Source organism: Tympanuchus pallidicinctus, unplaced genomic scaffold, assembly GCF_026119805.1.
Source record: "Tympanuchus pallidicinctus isolate F22 unplaced genomic scaffold, pur_lepc_1.0 scaffold1, whole genome shotgun sequence".
In the NCBI taxonomy this organism is placed as follows: Eukaryota; Metazoa; Chordata; class Aves; order Galliformes; family Phasianidae; genus Tympanuchus; species Tympanuchus pallidicinctus.
Window position 1 is genome coordinate 73,189,383 of NW_026294618.1, and position 16,857 is coordinate 73,206,239.

The 16,857-nt window shown below is 37.6% G+C and overlaps 1 long non-coding RNA gene across 1 annotated transcript; it reads left to right on the plus strand.

The window, feature by feature from the left end:
- The first annotated feature begins 206 nt into the window (after positions 1–206).
- LOC128077719 (uncharacterized) lies at positions 207–5,603 on the plus strand. Its single transcript, XR_008205142.1, has 3 exons — positions 207–368; positions 4,590–4,734; positions 5,427–5,603. It is a non-coding gene; the product is annotated as an uncharacterized LOC128077719 (long non-coding RNA).
- The last annotated feature ends 11,254 nt before the right edge of the window (positions 5,604–16,857 follow it).

Here is a 16,857-nt window from a genome sequence, read left to right on the forward strand (position 1 = left end):
AAGTATAATAAAGGAAACTATTTTCACCACAGTACGCTGAGTTCATTCCATATCACTAAAAATATTATTTAGTAGAGAAGTTATGCATGGATTTCTGAATGGCATTTTGCTGAAATTGGGTGACAGTAACTGGAAATGGATGCTATTGTCTTCATCACTTAGAAAGCTTCTTGTACAAATGATTTTGTCCTCTTCCATCCCAGGAATTCATCATGTTGCACCGTTAAGACTTGCGGTTTCTTCCAAAGAAATCAGCCAGGAATTAGATGAACTTCTGCTCTATCCTCTGTACTTGTGAAAGCAGAATATCCACATACTCAGCTATTAGATTCCTTACTACGTGCTTTCTTTCCTGGAATTCTTTCAAGGTATTCTAAAATTTTACCATTATCTATGCTGGTTCCAAGTTACATGTTTTTGTAACTATGGTGCTGAGCCATTAATAACACTTTTCCTCTCCAGCAGGTTTTATTAGATTGGGCTAACCTTAGTTGCACAACTTCCAATTCAAATTTAGCTTACCTGTAGGTGGTTTAGGGTGTCCTTACATAGCTATCTTTAAAATTTCATGCAGCTACAGATTCCATTAATATTAGAAGAACATCTACATGGGTCTGAATACTTTTTTTTCTTTTTCTTCTGTTAAATGACAAAGTTTATATTGTAATGAGTTCAGTTTGGTTCTTATTTATGAGACTATTCAATAGAATTTAACTGAAGTATTGGAGATCATGACATTATACAGTTGACTACTGTTGAGAAAATAAAACAACAGAATTTGTAAATCAGTAGGATAATAGGTTTTCGTCATATGAAGTCAATGCAGTTGGAAAAAGCCTTTTATCCTTCAATACCTACATCACCGCAATTTAGTGAGAAACTGGGCATAATCACATAGTGTCATGTGTAAGCAGTGCAATTGCAAGGAACATTATTGCTCTTCTGCAGAACAAGGGTCTGGAAATGTTGTATGTATTTCAGCTGAAGGTCTTGAAACCCACTGCATGAAGTCTCAAAAGTGAAACTTCAATTATGGCTATCCTTAACAGAACAAATTCACTTTCATTATTAATATCTGCAAGCCTGTGTTTTCCACTTATCGGGTACACAGATGGGTGTGCAGCTGTGCCAAGGACAAAGGCACTGAGACATTGCTCTGCATGTACAAAACAGTGACCTGACCTTAGTGGAAGTACAGCTATGGACTGGAACAACTGAAGCCTATTCTGAGGCTGCCAGCTCAGGGTGCTGCCAGCATCAGGTGCACCAAAGGAACTATACATTAAATGGGTCTCCATCATTAGGAAGAACGTATATTCCACTCCAGTTTCTCATTATTGTTTTTAAAAAATACAATGAGATGATATATAGCAGAACTTCCTTTACGTAGTTAAAATGTTTGTTCACTCTCAGCAGATGTGTCATAACAGTAGGCAGGAGAGCTGTATCATGCACTCCTCACAACTACACTCTAGGTTCAGGACAGCTTGCAGAGAAGAGAAAGCTCTCCCTCCTCTAATGGTTAGTATGAATGAATTGGTACAGCCCAGAGAGGAGTTAAACAGTGAGAGAGGCAAAATGCAGGAAATTTTCAGCACAAAAAGAAACCTGGGAAATTCCCCAGGGGACATGGGACCTGGGGCAGTAGCTACTGGCAGAGTACCATTATAGCTGTGCCTGCATGGGTTGGAAAGCAGGAAATAAATGAGGTACAACCAAGGAGGAAGGTTGTGGAAAACTACAGGAAGAGCTGGAGAGGAGGGCTTACTGTACAAGAACATAGTAAGCAGCTGCAAGAGATATTTTTTTCCTCAGTCATCTATTTCATCATCTTCCCTGAGAGGATCTCATAGATTTCTCCTTCTTCCACGTAGTTATTCAGTTCAGTTTAAACCTGTCTTTAATGACAAGGAACATTTTGGTGACTCTTATGATCATCTTTTTTGATGGTTTAGGATTCTGTCACAAAGATGAGGTGTTTGCAGCAGGGATGGGGAGGAGTTTATGCAGAGGTGGCAACTGTGAGAAGAGTCATGGGGCTGTCCCAAACTCAGAGATGGTTCCAACAGATGAAGGAAGGGTAGGACACTACTGAGCCCATCCGTCAAGCTAGTTAGGGCTCTGTGATAACATATTTAAGAAACTGTGGAAAGACACTTCACAGAAGCAGAGAGAGAGAGAGAGAGAGGAGTGGGAAAAAATGTAAGAACCACAATACTGAGGACACCATGGTCAGCTAAGAAGAATGGGGAGGAAATACTCCAGATACTGGAGAGGAGATTCTCCTGCACTCAGAGAGAACATGGTGATGCATGTTGCCTTCCTGCAGCCTTCCTCCTTCCTAGGCAGGAGCAGTCTGGCTGGTGATCTGCGAGGTTCTTAAGTCTGTGGGTGACCCAGCCTAGGGTGGTCTATTCCCGAAGGACTCCACTTTATGGGACCACGTGCTGGAATATGGGAGGATAATAACGATGAAGAGACAGCAGGGACAAAATGTCATCTGGGTAGGGTTGTGGCAGGCAGCCATGGTGAAACTCTCTACAGCAAGTACAATCTTCTTTCTCTGTGAATGCTACAACAAATACAAAAACAGGGAAAAACTCATGTTTAACATATGAAATAACCCATTAATATGAAAGACTGCTAAAGGGCATCCCTACTACTTTCCAAAAATGATCAATCAAAAACTATTATATACCTGTGAAATACTACTTAACAAAATTCAGCCATCAGAAACTCATACATACAGATATGGAGACAAACAGAGCTTTTTTGGCTATTATGTTTTGATCCTTTGAGGATCACTTGAATTCCAGGTTAAATGTATTCCTCTTTTAAATTAAATATCTGATTTATTTTATTTCCTCAGAGACTAAGCTGAAGCGATAAGGCTTAAACAAAAGCCAAGTGTGATCAGTAATAATATTATTTTTGCAGCCATGACTCTAGATTCAAGCAACATTTCTCATATATTCAAGTTATTCTATTTTCTCTGTAGCAAATTGATTATTATGGTTAAAAAATAATTCCATTACCTTGGTCTCAATATTGTCTGTATTGCATAAAGACAGGGCGAAACTGAGCTTTGTAATATCTACCCAGTAAAATGATATGAAATTCTATCCTGGCTGTTACTAAAAAGAAAGAGAAGGGAAATTCCACAGTCCATTAATGTAAAGATAAATCTCCCAGTTAAAAACACCAATTATATGTATGAGTAAATCTTTCTGTATATGTAAGTTGCAGAATCCCTGTCTTTGTTGATCAAGTTTCCTGTAAGTTTGTTCACTGCTATGTAGTCTGATGGAAACAGCAAAGAATGATACTCCACTCAGAATAGAATTAAAGTCCTGTGTACTTTGTATCTTTCTTCCCAATAAGAAAGCATATCTTCTCCTGAGCTACAGTATGTCCTATACTTTTAATGCGTATCGTTACCACATCTACTTAATGATAACTTACTTCTGATGTTTCTTGTTTCCCTGTGTGTGCTCTAGGAACCATCTATAGGAAATGCTTTTGAATTTAAAATTAAAATAACTTACCCAAAAGCAATGGAATATATATGTAAACGTTAACAAGGCTGACTTAGATCGCAGTTTTGAAAGTGACTTTGAGTGAAGGAAGAGTTTGGTGGTTCTTTGAAAGCTGAATTTTAATATGAAGTCTGATCAACTAGAGGGTTCTCACAGTAATGGTGCTTACTGCAGTAAATATCTCTTCACAGACATTTAAACTAGATTTCAAATAATTAATTTGGTGTTTGTGTTATTAAAAAAATACTATTACTTTTCAAATGCCATTTTTTTTCTATCATAACTTAACTATCATAAAGTAAAGTGTAGTTACTTATCATTAGCGTTTGGTTAGTGTGATAGAGTTCATAATTTTTTTGCCCTTTTAAACCCAGGTTATTCTGTGATCCTATATGATTCTATGAAATATCGAAAGCAAGACTTTTTGATCTTGTCGAACTTCACCCACGTAAAGAGTCTTTGGGTAACTCAGAAGAGATCCAGAAGTTTTAAATAGTGAATAACTTGAGCTAAGAAATCCCCCAAAATACAGTTATCAGAAAAGTTAGCTAAGTTCTAGTCACTTTAACTTACCTGTCTAAGGTAATGCAAAAAAACACATTGACTTCAAAATATCAGTTTGCATGCAAGCTGCTGATTGAAGCTAATTTAGAACAGAAGATACTGATACTGATTCCATTACAGTTGATGCAACTTGAATTTATCTAGATCTTGAAGACCTGCTTACATCCTTACTAACAGATAAATGAAGGAAAAGCAGTATGCATTGGCAGCATATCGTGTAGGAGCAGTTTATTTTGATTTGTAAACTCTAACACCCATCAGAGCAGGTGAACATCAAACTGATTTTATTGTGCTTTTTATATCACAGTTAAGTGATGTGTAAGTAACACAACACTGTGTGGGAATGAGTTTATGTAACTCTAATTAGTACATAGAGATTAATGTAAAGATACATATGTATGCTTAACCACAAAAAAAAACCTGGCATATTTGTCTCTAAATTGCATGTTTAGTACTATGCAAACGATACAAGATTTTTTTCCTCTTTAGCAAAGGAATCGCAATGTAATTTTATATATCCAGTGGAAATCTGACCGAAGATAAGGCATAATGTTGAAGTCTCAGTTCTAAAGGATAAAGTCGTTCATCAGTGGGAGAAGGCAATTATGTGCAGAGGTGAAGACTCTCCTGTTGGGTAAGTCTGTGGAGGAACCTTTCATTTTTTTAAATTAGTAGACAGTTCATCCTGATCTTTGAAAACCTTTCAAGTCTGAATACTGCCTACGGTATACAAGATGTAATTGAAACTCTGTTTGTCTGAGATCAAACCTGGGGGAAATTGTCTGAAGTTGAGTGCACTAGTCAGTTCAATTTAAAATACCCTTCTGGAGACAGCATGAGCTTTGTTTGTTTGTGTGTTTGTTTTTCAACGTGCAATCTTCCTACCAATTGTTGGATCAAACTCTTTAATTAAAAAGATGGGTGTTATTTTGAACAATCAGATTTGTTTTATGAAGAAACAGAATTTCAAGAAAAGGTCTATTGTGATCAACACAGAAGGATGTGGCACGTTTGTCTTGTTTTGTGTCAGCATTTTTTTTTCCTTACCAATAAAGTAGTGGAGTTTTGAAGCTAGATGTTTCAGCTTGGGGAAAGAAATGTCAGCTAGATTTTGCATCACAAATGCAAGGCAAATAATTGCAAGAAAAATCCTAACAGGACATCTGCCCGTGTGTGGAATGTAGGTGTATATCTAGCAGCAAACAGATACAGACAGCTTGCAACTTTGCTGGATCATTTATGTAACTTTCATATGTTATAGAAAATTAAGAAAAACATTAAATGACAGTGGAAAGAATTTTCTAACATTTACACTCCCCTTCACAGGACAAAAGACTCTGCAAGCTGGAAACCAGTTGTTTCAAAGCCTGTTCCTCCAGGAGGAACAACAATGCCAAGAAAATTATCTTAATGGTTTTTTTCCTCATGTTTGGGTCCACACAATTCTATCCTAGCTACATTTACTGGCAAACTTACTAAACAAACAAGGCTGCCCAAACTCTCCATCTCATGTGCTGGTTGAAAGTGGAAGTTTGATTACTCACGCCCTTGTTATGGACTGATCATTATCTCTTTGTATATGGTTTGTGGGGTGGTATTTTTGTGAGGAAAAAAAGGGTGAACAGAAGTACATGCAAATAGAGTCTGCATGTTTTCTGTCTTCTGCCAAGTAATTGTTAGCAGTCTATCCACTGGAGGATCTATTGCTTCATTTTAATTGTTGGGAAAACAATATTTAGACAATGTGCACCTCTCCATGGTGAAAAGCAAAAGGAGTCAGAAGCAGGCAAAGAAATAAGTAACCTTCAAGAAATGTGTGGATGAAAACTATTTTGAAGTCAAATTTGCCCAAGCTGAGACACAGCAATATGGAGTATTATGACTGGAACATTTACATGCTCTAGATATGTCCTTTATATAGGCCACTGAAACAGCATAAAAATCTGAGGGGACCAAGCTAGACAGTTATTTCATCTCACCACAGTCGCTTATTTCACATAAATGGCAGTATTTTGAATGGAATTTTTTTGTTTGGAATAAAGAGCACATAGCATGAGGAGTACTTTTGTGATTCTGCAATGCAAATCTTCTAAGTGAATTATTTCACAATCTTTACCATGAAACATATTTTAAATGAGGATATTGATTTTGGTGTTTATTCTCACTCTGAAAACTTGCCGTCATGAAACTGCCAATAAGATTGAAGTTTATACTGAAATAGAATTTGAGCCTAGAACCACTGGCAATGATTGAAGTGTCTAATGCACAACCAAAAAGAACATTTGCAGATACCGTATTGGTCAAATATTACTCAGAAATTTTTTTAGGCAGAAAAGATTGTCGATGCCTTTAGTGAGATCTTAAATTACAGTGTATACTAATTTGTGTGCCTCAGATTTTAGATAAGATTTTCATGTTCATTACAAGTGTTGATTATTTTTTCTTCTACCACAATACTGCATTTTATCCCAGTACATTTTTTCCCAAATGTAGTTCCTAGGAGACTAGATCTAGGCAAAGCTAAAGGCAATCGCTACATGGTTCTTGATGTATATAACTAGATTTTACAGAGCATATAATCTGAAGGATATTCTACGAATGGGACTCAAAACTGCTCTTATACCAGCCACAGGATTCCTGCCAATGCAACTGTATTGTGCTCATATTTAGGGAGAAAAGCAAAGAAGGCCAAAAACTATTCTCTTACATTTTGCATCTGACAGAACTGTTTCATGTCAGCCTGGTCCAAAGATCTTGGCTTTAGGAAAAACTACTTGAACTCAGTCCAGAAAAGCAATTTGAGGACCAATCCCCCAAGCAGATAATAGTTCTGGAGCAATTTCAGACGTGGACAAAAATCTGGGCCAGATTGGGAGTTCAGCCGAGTTTTATATTTGTTTGTCCTTGGGCCATGAGCAGATGATTAAGAAGCCATGGCTTGTGATCATTGAAGCATCGTTGTGATCATTGCTGAGTAGGACTGGGAGGAGGAGCCTGAGCACCCTCTTGTTTTGGTGCCTTGCCTATGCTTGGTGATGCTCTAGCTGCAGTCCCCCAGCTTGTCTCTGAACCTAACTGGCTCCAGGCATGTTTGGCCAAGACAATCTGTCACCCCAGGGGTGTGCTTCTCTGTTCTACATTTGTTCCCTTGAGGTCAACCCTCTTCTTGCATGTTTATCAATGTAAAAAATTAGCTCTTGGTACCTTCTTCTTAGCAATTGTATAGTTTTGTTGCTTAGTTTAGAGTAGACAAAACAAGTTTAGCACATTAACACGGTTGAACTTTTGTGATTAGAATCTTTCCGAGAAAGAGTATGCTGTATCTTTGAGTACAAATGGTGATTTTAATATTAAAGTGACAAGTTCTACATTTCATAAAACATAACCCCAGATGCAAACCAGAAAAATGAAGCATATGACAACAAGCACGGTGAAAATCAGATGTGAAAGGTACACTTTATCTGAAAAAAAAAAACTACTAGAAAATATTAAAAAGATAGTGAAATCATAAAGCATAGTCAGAAATAATTAAAACACTGAGAAATTATTTTTCACAAAATAGCAGCAGTAGCTTATCCATGTAACTCAACATTTTTGCTTTTGTGCCATGAACTAGTAGAAAACAGGGAGGAAAATATCAAACTTCACACTAAATTATTCTGCTCAGCAGTAAAGTATTAGCTACTTCTGTACAATTTCAGAGACTATTATACACTGCAGTTCAAACATTGCTATGTAGGATTTTCTGACAGTAATTCACAGTTGACACAAGTGCATTCAATCGGACTCTGCTACTGACAGGACATACAGGTTCTGTAGCTTAGTTAGGAGAGACATCAGTGAAAATTACTGAAAATATTCCTGTAATTATTACAAAATAATATCAACAACTGTAAGATATTAATATAATGAACTTTTTGCAACAATGAGCAGTCATGGAGGAAAGATATTCGTGGATTGGTGCATAAGAATATTTTGCATGGTCTAACCATATATCTGATCTGGCTGGATAATTGCCAAATTTCCTATGTCATTCGAGATGGGAAGGAATGGGGGGCTCACAGTCACTCCTGCCCAAAGACAGCCTCAGCAGTAGCCTTGAGGTGGGGAACACATAGCCCAAACAGCTGGTGAAGCCTGCAGCATGTCCCTCAGGAGAGGACGTCATGATATTTCAGAAAGAGGCGGTTCTTTTTTTCCAAAGAAAGTCCTTTAATTAATTCCCTTTTCATGGAAAATGTAAATATTATGTTTTTCCTGTTGTAAACAAAAACTTAAAAATAATGGAATTCCACCTAGGATGACTAATTCAACCTTTACTAAGGAGATCATTTTATTAGTTTTTTGTTTTGCTTTGTTTTTTAAATTAACCTCTGCTTTGTTTTGCATTTCTTCTTCATAGAAGAAGAAGAATAACATTAAATCAATTTTATTCTTATATGAAGAATTATATAATAGAATAAGAATTATATTCTTCTGTTTCATATAAGAATGCAAGCTAGAAAGTTGTTTTTGGGCAGCTTGGCATAGTGAGAATCAAACAATTTCTTTATTGGTTGAATTTTCAGAGCACTGAATCCTAATATGATGACTCATAAGCTGAACTTATAAAAAGAAAATACATTATAAGTTATTGATGTATTCTAATTAATTAACCAAGAAAATGGACTTCAAGATTTCAGTTGTACAGTAGGTAGTCCAAAATTTACATTTTCTCATTGTGCAAGAGACTATTACAGCATCAAGTACCATACCTGTGATCAGACTAGCATGCCTTGTGCACATTGCCTTCACAAAATGGCCAGTTGTCATTCTAGAATCAGCTGGATCTCTCTCAAGGTGTTTGGAAACAAAACGTATATCTTTTTTTGTTTAGAACTTTCTCTGGATGCTTGACCTCTGCTATTAATGAAAATAGCTGTGATGAAGCTGCAGTCATATAAAGGAATTAATTCTGTTTTGTATTTAGCCCTCTGTGCTAGCCATGGTCTCTTTCACATATACAAATATTTCCATCACTGCTAAATCTCTACTGCAAAACAAGAGTGCAGAAACTGAATTGTAAAAGATTGGTTCATAAGCAAACACCATATCTGGTGCTGTGACATTTAAATCTTCATCAAAGCTGCCACAGACCAACCTGACCTTTTGTTAACAAGAGCTAGTCCTTGGTGTTGTTCAAATCAAAGTTTGCTTGAACAATTTACTCTTCAAAAGTGTAAAACACTTCATGTTTGCTTCTTAAAAATTATTTTCTCATTACTTTTCAAAGTTAGTACTGATAACAAAACCTGGAAACCTTGAGGTAAACAAAAAATGAAGAGAAAGAGAACAGAGCAATTCTGAAAAGGTTATAAAAATAACTGTGATAACTGTTAAAGACATTTTTTGTTTTTGAATAAGAAGTATTAAGTTTGCTTTACATTCTTGATCCAGTAAAAAACACAACACACTGATGGATTTTAACGCAAGATTTTAAACAGGTAATATTGATAGCCTGCACTAAAAAGCCCATATGCTACTGAATCTTCCATAGCCCACATCAGACATTTGTGCAGGTAAGAAAGCTTTGAATCTCTATGTCGAAGTTTGAGAGAACAATAATAGCCACCTTTTTGTCCCTTGAATATCCATTTATGTTCCTTGAATACCCACGTATGTCCATTTGCCAAGATCGTATCAGCAGTAGAATCCCAATCCAAGACTCTGTGGCACCTTATGTTCTGCTTCTGCTGCTGCTGCTGCTGCTGAGGTTTCCCTCATGGAGGCGCAAGGCTGCCGCTTGCCACCTATGCCTTACATTATGTGGGAATTACATGAGGAACAAGTCCCCAGGTGCCACTGAAGCTCTGCGAGAAATTAGGGACCCACGGCCCCTAATTCATTATCCCATGCAGGGAACATAACCCACATCTGCTCCTCTTACTCTCCTTTTCCTTTACATAGAATAAACCAGTCTGAGAAGACATATGTTAAGAGGCAGGGAAATGTCAGAGCACAACACAAGAAAATATGTGAGTGACATGTTTATACTACAGTTCTGTGCTTTGTAAATTCTTCCTTCTGTTTTTTTTTCTTTTTAATCTTTCTTTCAAGGCCATTTGAAAGGCCACTGGTGCCTTTCATGCTGATTTGATTTTCCTCTTTTGTTTTCATTTCTGTGGTTTAACCCGTCTTTCTCTGCAAATGACTTCACTCTGGCAACGTCATCATGGTATTTTAATGTCACTTTTAACGATTATTATTAACTCCTGAACTCCTATATTATAATTATAACTGTTTAAATGATACCTTTCAAAGAGTCCATCTTTCGCTTTAAATGCCACTTAGTCATTCATGACCTTGGATTACATTTTGGTACTGCTATTCCCTCTTTTCCAAGTTCAGGAGTTAATCTCATTCTCCTTTTAACAAGCCATCTGTGGACTCTGAATTTCTTTTGGCTAATCCCCTGTGTGCCTCTTTCAAAATTTCCCTCATAAAAGCCAACTCCTTATCCTTTTCTCATAATCGCCTTCCTAGTTCTCCCTGTAATGTTGCTATACTTCCCTTTGACTTAAGAATTTTACTTCAACACATGGCTCAGCTGGTGAAACAATAGCCTGTGACCGACTGTTGTGCTTTAAACCAATAAAGCAGGTAATAGTTGCCAGCACTAAATAAACAGCACAATGAAGTTTCTATTTTGCACAGAACAAACACACTGGATTTTTTTTAAATTTAATTTCCACACTTCTTCATAATTGGATCACTGATTTCTAGCTTTCTCTAATTGCAAATACATCTTCCTAAGAGCATGTTCTCCTTGGGCACTCTTGCACACTGTGCAAAGGGGAAGATGTAAGTAAGGAAGGAGTCTACCTACAAATTCAGGTTCTGTTTTGGCTAGCTTTAATATCTTTTGCTCTATAGGAGCAATGCTCTTTAGGAGCATAGGAGCATGCTTTGGGTGTGTCCTTGCTAAATGAACACCACTGACTGTTTCAGATCAGATCAAGAGGCATCCAGAGCAAGAGTAATGTGATCAGGAACTGTCCCATCCCACATCCATGCTGTGTGCAAGCCAAGAGAGAAAAACCTCTGCCTTTACCTTTAAGAGTCTTATTCTTAGTAGGCAGTCTTAGAAGCATTGAAATCCTCTGGAACACAGGAAGCCTTAACATGGATAGATGAAAAGAAAGGCTGTGAACTTTCTCTATTTCTTTCTTCTTCTTCTTTTTTTTTTTTCTTCTTTTTGAGGTTTTGAGCATTTCTGGGCACTTTCTTGAGGTTTTTTTCTTCTTTCTTTGGAAAATGTTTTCACTCAAAAAAGTAGTGCTTTTACCACCAACAACAAGAACACAGAAAAATGAAACTATCTAACGTTAAAAAAAGCCTCCAACCATAAATATTAAAAGGAATCTTAAGCAAGAAATAGAATGGATAGTTTCAAAAAGATAAAATAAGTATGAAAACTTGTGTCAACACAGCACTTACTATAAATCAGAGATGTCTGTAATGCAGTCAAAATAAACCCCTATAGTACTGCAGCAGTAAACCAGTTACTCTTTTTATAAATCAAATTATTTGTTAACAACCCTACGGGGTTTTTCCAAAGCAAGTTTGAACAGAAATACTCATTTTCAGAAGTATAAGGTATCCAGGTTGTCTTGACCTCAGGGCTTCTGACTGGTTTATCAAATTCTACTGTGTTCATTTAATGTAATACAGATACCGAGATGGCAAGAGATTGATACTCACTTTCCGGTGCAAAGTTTAGTTATTCCTTTGAGGTGTGAGCACACATACCTCCACTTGCCGTCCATGACTGTGACAGCTATCTGCAACTCTCCTCTCTTATTTAAACATGCAGAAAAATAAGGGGGGAAAAAACAGTTATTGACGTAATCCATTTTTTTGTTGCCTTTTATTGCAGTGGCAGGGAGCACAGGGCCTGGAAGACCTCATCCTCACTGGTCAAGGCAGGTTAAACAATAGCAAGAGAAAGAGAAAATGAGAAGAAAAACACAAGCAATAAAAGGAAAGAGAGAAAAGTGGAAAGCTAACTGTAACACAATGCCAGGCTCATGCTCTTGCCGTCAGACCCATACACAGCATGTGTTCTATTTTGGCAGGCACTCAGCAGGTGACTGCTGCCACTCAACCTATGCCACTGTGTCCCCTTTGTCCTCCCAGTCATGGAGAGGGTAGGTACTGCATGACCCAGGCATGCAGAGGAATGCAGTACCCTTAGGGACGTGTATTTAAACAGCTGAGGTTTCTCCTTTTAATTACCTTCTGCCCTTCCAGCCTGAGAGACAAGCTCACCATGGCTTTTTAAGATTGACTAAGAAACCACAAGTAATAATTTGCCCACAGTAAACAAGTCAAAAGCTGTCATTTTCCAGAAACAACATGATTTTAGGAACTTAGGCTTTAGAGAAATAATAAATATTGCAAGTTTTATGAAAACTCTATGATGGACAGCATGATGGATGGAGAACTTAGGTAGTTATCCAATGATTTTACACATTCAGAACATCCAAACACAGTCACCAACACTGTGGAGCAGATAGAAGAATTGCAGGATGGCACGTTTCTCTCTGAATGGGATGGGAGTTGATCTCACTGAAATTCATAGTTGCTGTGGGGACATGCCGCATAAGATGTTTTGCTGCATGGAATAGCTTTCAGTGGATAATAAGCTCTGGCCCCCATCCTTTTGGAAGGATATTTATGATATCACCTTGTAAGCTCAGAAATACAGCATCAGATATACAGCACAGTCCCATGTCACATTTTTCTTATTTGGATCCACAAGAACTTAGGAGCGCTAGCTAGATCTGCAGTTCCTGAGAGCTGTAGAATGGCTTGGGTTGGAAGGAACCTCAAAGATCATCAAGTTCCAAGTCCCTGCCACAGCCAGGGTTGCCAGCCGCTAGATCAAGTACTAGATCAGGGTCCCATCCAACCTGGGCTTAAGCACCTCCAGGGACAGGGTATTCACATCCTCTCTGGGCAACCTGTTCCAGCACCTCACCACTCTCTCATCAAAAAACTTTCTCCTGACATCTAATCTAGATCTCCCTTCCTTTAGTTTTAAAACCATTCTGCCTTGTTTTATCACTATCCATCTGTGTAAAAAGTTTATTTCCCTCATGTTTATAAATTCCCATTAAAAACTGGAAGGTGAGTCTTCTGAGTGCATTTTCTCTTCAGTGCAAAAGGATCAAAAAGAAAGCACACAATATGAGGATATTTGGTTGCTCTGGTCATTCTCCATTCTGCCTGGGCATTTGCACCAAGTTACTGACCATTCTCCACTGTGTTGCTCTCTCTATGCTTTTCCATAAAAATTTAAATAAGAGCATTGAGTTACTCTGATTTTATCTCCAGGATAACCTGTTAAACAACTTAAGCCTTTTGTCTGAAACCTTTTATACATGTTGTTGGCAAGAGGCAGTAGCCCTGTTTGTTCTAAGCAGAAGCAGTTTGCCAAGCAAGCCAGAAACAGACCTTGAACCCAAGTCACTCCAAATTTACTTGGTACCTTGGCACGTTATCTCTCACCAGCCTCCTCTATTTGCCTTTCACAGGGTGGCCAGGAGCCAAACTCCACGCCTTTGTGGCTGTGGGTAAGGCTCCACATGGGCTTTGACAGGTGTGGAGGTTTCTATCTGCCTCGACTCCATGGTTAGGGATGAATGGAAGTATATAAAGCCAAGTCAAACTCATCCAACACGAGACTTCAAAGGAGAGTTTCTGTTCACAGACCATAGCCTCTGCTGGCAGTAGTGTCACAGATGTGGGAAGAAACTAGATCTTATCATTTTTCTACTTCTATGTTTAAAGTCACAGTATAGCAAAGAGAAGATAAGTGATGAGATTTTCTAATTTTCTTCTAATAAGTATAAATTACAGTGAGAGAAAACTGGCAATGATTTCTGTATGGCAATATTTATACTTGTAAGTGAGAAAAGAAAAATGAAATAAGTAAAATGTAGTGTATTCATAGTAGAGAAGGTTCATTTCATTTTTTTTTTTTCCACCAGGGAACAATCTCTTTAAAATTTAAAATAGAGCTATTTTACATGCCTTGAATACCCATTTACTATTATTATCACCTTTATTTAAGAAAAATAAAGAGCCTACGCATTTCAGAGGAAAAAATCTGCCAATCTCAAAATTGATCCCAATGGATACAGATCTCTTGTACAAGGTAACAAAAGTTGCTGTGAGACCATGAGTCTATTGCTACAATTACTTGGAAAAACATTGGGTGAGGGAACCTCAGATTTCTGGATAGTACTCACACAATGCTTCAACAGTTTCTGCAGCACTAGGATTTAGTCAGTATCCTGCCCACATATGGCATCTCAAAGATAGTGGATTTCTCTAGGTAGTTGCCTTATTATTATGCATACACTTTTTTCATCCTAAGAGACAATTATGGGGCAAGAGCAGCTTGGTAAGGACGTTCCCCATGTCTTCTGTGACACATATCCTCAACGTTACATTTTATATTAGAATTGTAAAATCATGGAATTGCTCAATTTGGAAAAGACCTTAAAGACCATTGAGTAAAACACAACCTAACCATACTACTCTAACAACTCTGCTAAATCATGTCCCTGAGCATCAAATCCAAATGGTTTTTAAACACATCTAGGGATGGTGACTCAACCACCTCCCTAGGGAGCCTATTCCAGTGCTTAACAACCCTTTCAGTAATAAAGATTTCCTGATATCCACCCTAAACTCACCCTGGTGCAACTTAAGGCCATTTTCCCTCATCTTGTCACCTGTCACCAGTGAGAAGAGACCAACCCCACTCTTGCTGTAAGCACCTTTCAGATATTGGAAGAGAGCAGTAAGGTCTCCCCTCAGCCTCTTTTTCCCCAAGCTAAACAGCCCCAGTTCCTTCAGCTAAGGAACTAGCTAAGTTAAAATATATTTTTGGATGTAACCTATGGTATAATTATCAGAAATGACTCTTTTATAGAATTCTTGGCTTGAAAGTTCCACAGCTCAAAGAGATCTGTATAAATAAATGAGTCTTCACATGCTTGGAGGATAGAAAAGCAGAAAAATAGCTTTTTGGAGACAACAATATACAATTTTTCTCCAAATTAGCAATTTTTCAAATTAGCAATTTTTTTTTTTTTTTTTTAATTTTTTCCAGCATGTATGATAATTGAATTAATAAGAGTATTTGAAACTGTACTCAATGTATACTTTTGTTAACCTCTGGAAGAAAAATCATCTATAATGAAGAAGTTTATAATTGTTATACAAGTAGTCTTTAAAAATACACTAAAAACCATGTCAGAATATTTTATATATTTCATTCAAGTGATTATATCATTATGATATAAGGTTAAGGTTTATTAACCTGTAGTGGAAATGCTAAGTCACAGCCTGAAGCAGTGATTGAGCACCTGATAGCAAGGAAGGGCCAACCCAGGGGAGCTCAGGTGCATGCAGTGAACTGGAGTGACCAGAAGGGGTGGAGCCAGGATCCACCTCTTCCCAGACCTCATTTAAGGGTTTTCAGGGGGGGGTGGCAATAGTGTTTTGCTGGAGATCCCTGATGCCTTCTAAAGGTAGGCAGTTTCTTTATTTCTGTGCCCACAGCTGCTGTATTTGAGCATATCCTTGCTTTCTGTTATCTAGGACTTTGCTGCTATGCTGTCATTGCTGCTCTTTCCATCATGTTATAGTGTTATATAACCCAAGTGTGCTTCTGTATAAATACTTGGTTTTTGCACCTGTTTTTTTAACAAATGTTTCAGAGCTGTGCAGTTAATTCCTAGCAGATTTCTATCTGAGGTGATAAAAAAAGCACATATATAGGTTGCTCTAAAAGTAATGTATCCTATTTATTTCCATGGAAGTGACAGTAGATACAAAGAGCACATTAATGTTATTTGATAGAGCAAATTCTTACCTACAAAACTCTCATTTTCACCATATTCACCACCATGAGCTATGCAATGAACAAGAGCTTTTATGCTGGGCTTCTAACAACCTGTACTAGTAGAGATGACCTACTGTAGCTGTCAACTCTACTAAAATGCACCACCCACCACCTCACTGTATTCATATCCACTGATCTCCATAAACTTCCAGCAAGTACTGATGAAAGTCAATGTGCGCAATTTTTACTCCTGGAGGAATTCATTTCCATGACTTTGCTTCACATGCACTTTCATGTCAAATATCATTCTGTCAGGCTGCCTCTCTACAGCTTTCTGTTGTGTGCAAGCAACATGTAATGGAATGTTGGCAAGAAAGATCTACTGCTATACCACCAACATCTGCCTCTGATGTTGTGGGTCAACATAATAAAAACGGAAACATATCTGTCTTTTGTCTTGGGGAACACTATGTAATGAAATACAGTGTTAATTTAGATCAGCACAGGAAAGCAGAGAATGGCAGGGAATGCCAGAGTTACTTAACAACTTTTAAATTATCTCTTCTTCATATTTGTAAAATAAGTATTAAGAAATGAGATTTCCTTCCTAAAAGCAGTTTGCTTTTGCAGGCGTATTGTGGTTGATAATGTCTATAATCTAGTACGTGATTCTTAGCTTCTCATTTTTCAGAGATAATTTCATAGATGGGAATATTTGCTCTCTTTCTTCTCTAAATAAGAGAAGCAGAGGCTAGTATCATGTTGTCTTGAGATACATACGGTCTAAGGCTAACTCCTGGAATAGACTGCATGTCACCTATGCTCCTGGATATCTTCTGGTGCTTGTTGTATTAGGCCCAA